Source organism: Cyrtonyx montezumae, unplaced genomic scaffold (assembly GCF_038088225.1).
Source record: "Cyrtonyx montezumae isolate F1298 unplaced genomic scaffold, pur_monq_1.0 scaffold_3, whole genome shotgun sequence".
In the NCBI taxonomy this organism is placed as follows: Eukaryota; Metazoa; Chordata; class Aves; order Galliformes; family Odontophoridae; genus Cyrtonyx; species Cyrtonyx montezumae.
Window position 1 is genome coordinate 49,856,783 of NW_027072034.1, and position 6,000 is coordinate 49,862,782.

The 6,000-nt window shown below is 51.6% G+C and overlaps 1 pseudogene; it reads left to right on the forward strand.

Moving 5' to 3' along the window:
• The first annotated feature begins 3,583 nt into the window (after positions 1 to 3,583).
• LOC136053251 (inositol 1,4,5-trisphosphate receptor-interacting protein-like 1) lies at positions 3,584 to 5,333 on the forward strand (annotated as a pseudogene).
• Positions 5,334 to 6,000: the final 667 nt, after the last annotated feature.

A 6,000-nucleotide genomic window follows, 5' to 3' on the forward strand; every position in this document is an offset into this window, starting at 1 on the left:
CGGGCAATGAATGGCTTGCCTGAAGAAACCCTCTGCCCATATCTCTTTCTCAAAGAAGAAGGGATAGGGTACTGACTGCTCGGCTGCCACAGGACCGGGCAGCGTGTTGCAGAAGAGGTGATTGACTCATGTCCTCTCCCACCTCCTCCTCCACAACGCAGTGGTGGCAGTCTTCCTCTCTTTGGCAGCTCTGGGCGTTGTTGAGGCCTTGCAGAACAAGGGAGAAGATCTGCACGCTCCTCAGTAATCATCCATCAAATGAGCTGTGCGTGTCTGAGTGCTACAGAAGCTCAGGCTTCTTTCTGCTTGCAGTCGGACTGCAGAATGCAGCCATTTCTTCCACGACGTGCAAATTGACCGGAGTCCCCCTCGCCTTCTCCTGCAGCTTGGCAAAATCCTGTTAAAACTGAGATCACATGCTCTCCACACACCCTTCACAAGATAGTTTTCCAATGTTATCGTTATTTCTCTCTTTGTTTTCTGACTTAATAAATAAATAAACCCACAAGTTGCAACGTTTTGGTTTCCATGCTCCCCCTGTCCCCTGCGAGAGAGGGTGTGAGCAAACGGCCGCGTGGTTCTGAGCTGCGTGCCAGCTCCAAAAACAACACTTCCTTTGGCATCCAATGGGGGGCCTGAAGGATTTAGGTCAGGGCAGATCTGAGCAGAACACGCTTACACAAAATTGTTGTAAGCCTTGCAGTAGCTTGATAGCTGCCGGCATGGACTTTCCATTCACAACAGGGCTTTATTTGCTTACAAGACTCTTTTTCTCAACTCTTTTTGCCTGTCTGGGGGCTGGCCTATTAGCTCACTTATGGTTTTGCCTACTTGTGTGGAGTGTGCACTCGTGTTTCACCCATGATGGATTTAACTGGGTGTTTGTACTCATTATGGCCATCGTTTTTGCACCTCAGGAACCTTCCCACTGAAACAATTATTAACTAGTCCGCTCTTTACTCCAGGCAAGGCACAACGGTTTTTCTCCATCTGGAATATTCCTGGGATATTCAAGTGCGCAATCCTAAAACGTAGACAGAAAGCTTCAAAACTCTGTGCCCTGATCCTGGCAATGCCACGGAGTTACAGCTCACTGTGGTGTGCCTGCGCCAGTCAAACACTATGCCACGAGAGCCAGAGTCCTCAAAGGAAGAAAATGCCTCCAGATCCGACCCTGCCCTGCGACAGGCCCTGCGGCTGATCCCGAGCTGCACCAGCTCCTGCCGGCCCTGCAAGGGAACACTGCACCTCCGGCCTGGCCTCTGGGCCTTCCTGCGTCGGGGCACACGGCACCCTCATCAGCCGCCCCTAGGCCGGTGGCTGGGGCCTTCAGGGAGGGCCCTTGGGATCTTTGGCGGAGCAGCCATTGGCTTCTGAGAGTTACATCGCTGTCCTGTGGGAACTGAATGTTATTTCTGCAGTGAATATTGAGAAGTGTAATTAATCCAAAGAAGTGGAATTTAATATTTCAATATTCTGTAACTTAACCCTGGAAATAGTCTGTGTGGAAAGTAGGAGTACCGTATACATTTTAGCAAAAGACTCTAGACACATAGTTACTGAACAGGCTCTTTCTCACAGAGCCACAATAGAATGTAGATGTTCCACACAGTGAGAGTATAGTCTTCTAAGTTAGTAGAAAGACATATTGCAAGGTTGTGCTAAGTAATCTTTGCTTAGGCGAGTAACAGTGAAATACAATTAGCAAGCTTCCAAGGAGCCCAGGCCTTTATACAAAGCATTAACTGTCCCGCTCTGTGGGAAGCTTAGGATGTCACAGGTAGGCTCCAAGATACCCTTACTCCCCTGCATCCTCTTTCCAAAGTTTATCTCTGTGCAAGGACAGACAAAGATACAAAACAATGACCGAGTGTTAATGGAAGGGGCCAGAGGGGAATGTTTATGTTTAAAGTGTAAAACAGGTACTTGACAGCCATGACCTGGTATCTGATCCTAAAGCAATGACCAGATGCTATTTGCCAGTGTTTAGATAACAACCATTTGTTGTTGTTTAGATGACTAAGGGATTTATGTTTTTTTGGTATTTGTATGATCAGAGAAGCGTCGCCAAAGAGTGTGAACCTGCAGTACTCTGCCAATGAGGAACCAGGGGAGAAAGAGATAAGCATTGGGCAATAGGGGATAAAATATGTAACACTCTTGTCTCTGTGCGCTCCCTGCTTATGGGGCGCCCGCCACTGCAATCAGGAAATAAACACTGCTTTATCAGAGGTACCATCCTGACAAAATTATTTAGATATTTCCAACAGTCCCGACAACCGACAGCCGTTGTGTGCTGTCAGCTACACTGCTGTCCAGCCGACAGCCATTGACATTCATCAGTTACATTGCTGTCCAGCCGACAGCCGCTGCGGTCCATCAGAACCAGAGAATCAGAGCAGCAGGGATTAGGAGAATCACAAATTCACAGACGTGGCAATGGTGCCCCAGGGGCAGCTGTAGCACCCACGGCCGTGGTACCAGCTCCCCGTCAGCTTCCTCGTGAGGTTGCTGCAGCTGTGCAAATGGAATCCCCTTCTCTCACCTGTCGAGATGCCAGTGGGAGACATGCTTTGCTTCCTGCAGTGCTCTGAGGACGAGCTCCATCCAGGTGCTGGATGCCTTCAGAGCTGTCTGCGTGGAGGCAGTTAGGGTACAGCAAAGGTTAGGGAGCATCTTCCAGAGCAGCCAGGAGGCAGAGGCCAACGTTACAGCCAGCACAAGGAGGCCGCAGAGCCCTTCAGGCACGTGATGCTAGACGTGACAGTTTGTATGTCAAATACCTGCAGCGGTGCACCCATATCCTGGTGGCCACTGGCATTTCTACGTATGCCATGGCAGTCCAGCCTCCAGGCTTGCCTAGGCCACATGGAGTGGAGTTGTCTTGGGCCACACAGAAAATGTACATCAGGAATAAAACTTGGCTTTTACAAGTATATTGTTTATTAAAAGGTAATAAACAACAACAACAAAAATAAAACCAGCAGTATACTTGACCTCGTCTTGTGAAAAATAAAGCATCAGCTTACGGCTCCATGGCAATAGCCACAGTTCTTAGAGAGTTCCCAGGGGGTTCGTCAGACATTGTCCAGAAAGTTTGCTCGCTCCCTGGGAGCTCAGTGCAGCCACGTGCCACTGAACACGGGCGCTGCCGGGGCCGTGACCGTCGGGTGGAGCTGAGCCGGGTGGGGCCAAAGGGAAGGGCTGGGGCGCCTGTGACATCACAGAGGACACGTCACAATGTGGGGCTGCTATTGGAGCCATCAGCAGGAAGCACTGCACCACTTTGGCCTGGGCCATCGGTGAGTGCAGCAGCAGGGGGAAGGCTGGGCTGGGCCAGGCGCAAGCACCGGCCCGCAAGGGCTTTTTGGAGCCCGCACTGATGGCCCAGCGCTCAGGGGAGCCTGTGAGTGGCTCTCTGGGCAGCCAGCACCAGCGCTGGCCTCAGCCCCTGCTGCCTCCCAGCTCGCTCACCCCACTCCTACCTGCCCCCAGGGGCTGTGGCTCCTGGCCCAGCCCTCATAGCCACGAGCAAATTCCCACCCAGCCCCACTGACCTCCACTCTCTCTTTAGTTCCAGATCATGTATTGGGCATATATCTTCACCTTGTTGGCGCAGATGCCGACACGTGTTGGCGACAATTTGGATGAGGACACGCTCAGACGCATGCAGGAGCGTGAGGTGTATCTGCGAGAGAAGATGACCGAGCTGCAGCGAGAGGTGGAGCAGTACGTGCAGATCAACAGCTGGTTGGCCTTGCTAGCCCAGTACCTCGCTGAGTTACCTTTCTGGAAGTTGCTGTGTATTGTTTGTGTTTTGAGACTTCTGTTTTGGCTCATATGGAAGATCAAAAATATGTTCTGGGAGGATCAAGACACCAGCGATGAGGAGAGCTCCAGCAGTGAGGAGGAGGAAGAGGAGGAGCTGGAGCAAGAGCTAGATGAGGAGGAGGAGGTCTCAAAAGAGCAGGAGATGAAGGAGGAGGAGGAGGAGGTCTCGAAAGAGCAGGAGATGAAGGAAGATGTGCGGCAGCAGGAGCAAGTGGAGGCGGAGGACGTGTTGAAGGATCAGGAGGAAGAGGAGGAGAAGAAACAGGCGAAGGAGGATGAGGGGGAGAAGAAACAGAAATTGATTGTGAAGGAGGACCACAGGAGAAGGAGGATGGTGTTTTCTCCCTTTAGGATTTGCTCCAGCGGCCGATCCAAAGCCACCAAGAAAACTGTGCAGTCATCCTCTCGCCGTTGAATGACCTCATTTGTATAAGACAGTATTTCATAACAGATACTTTCTTTCCAGTGCCAGCACCCTCCACTGAGGTAGGCAGCGCTTATGAAGGCTGGGGTCCCCTGGAGGAGGAAATTTTCCTTTGCCTACTTGTGCCCTGATAGCCCTGTGTGGGCACATTTTCCACCTGGAACTGGGCACCACACAGGAGCTGCCAGGGAAGAACTCCCATATCCGTGTAGAGCTGAAATGCACGTGTGGGTATGAGCGGAACATGAAAATGCTGTGCTTTATCCATGCCTCAAAGAACAGGCTGAAAAATCAGCAACCCAGCCTCCTAGACAGCCTCTGCACCAGCTCCTACCTAGACGTGGAGAAGACTCCCTACTGGTTCACGGTGATGATCAAAACTGCCTGGAAATGCATGCCTCAGTCAGCAATATGCAGCTTGAATGTGATGCGGTCCGGGTGCTCCTGCAAGCTTCAACTGAAAGATATCTCCAGAATAACCTCCTTAACTGAGATCACGTTTGGCATACAGCAAGGCAATACTGACATCTTTCTGAGCAGCCAGGAGACAGAGGCTGCCTATACGCCCAGCACAACCTGGCCACAGATCTGTGCAGTGGCAGAGGCAAAGTTCTTCAAGCATATAGCCACCCGTGCTGAAGAGGACAATCTCTACCTCAGATATATGCAAGTATAGTCCTGGTGGGCTACAACTTTTCCACCTATGAGCTGAAGACAGTGCTCATGCACCTCCTGACTGACATCCCTATAGAAAGCTGGAGTTAGAGGTACTTCGTGCTGTGGATGGATGACATCTTGCGCTACCTGTGCAGCTGCTGCTTGAAGGAGAAATGGCTGGACCACTTGTCTTCATAGGGAATGAGGCGGTGCCTGTGGAGATTATCTTGCCGCGGGAATTCCGAGTGTCCCGACTGCCCAACCTGTTCCAGCACCTGGCGCAGGATCCGGACAAACATGAGCAGGCGCTGTATTAGATGGAGATGCTGCAAGATCGGTTCACAACTCTGCTGGCAAGTGGGAAATGACAGACTTCCACTTGTCCCACAGCCGAGCATGGTGGACATGGAGGAGATGTTGCTCAGTATGCAGAAGGAATTGCTGCTGAATGTTTCCTCCACGGCAAATCCTCTCTGGGGGCAGCCAGACCCTGTGCCGATGATGAGGGTGCCGCATGGATGCCTAAAACAGAGATTCCTCTAACCAGCTGGGCAGAGACCACGCAGCCTCTCCGAGAGCGTCCGTTTGCTCCGGGAGCATTGTCCTCTACAAAAACGGGCAATGAATGGCTTGCCTGAAGAAACCCTCTGCCCATATCTCTTTCTCAAAGAAGAAGGGATAGGGTGCTGACTGCTCGGCTGCCACAGGACCGGGCAGCGTGTTGCAGAAGAGGTGATTGACTCATGTCCTCTCCCACCTCCTCCTCCACAACGCAGTGGTGGCAGTCTTCCTCTCTCTGGCAGCTCTGGGCGTTGTTGAGGCCTTGCAGAACAAGGGAGAAGATCTGCACGCTCCTCAGTAATCATCCATCAAATGAGCTGTGCGTGTCTGAGTGCTACAGAAGCTCAGGCTTCTTTCTGCTTGCAGTCGGACTGCAGAATGCAGCCATTTCTTCCACGACGTGCAAATTGACCGGAGTCCCCCTCGCCTTCTCCTGCAGCTTGGCAAAATCCTGTTAAAACTGAGATCACATGCTCTCCACACACCCTTCACAAGATAGTTTTCCAATGTTATCGTTATTTCTCTCT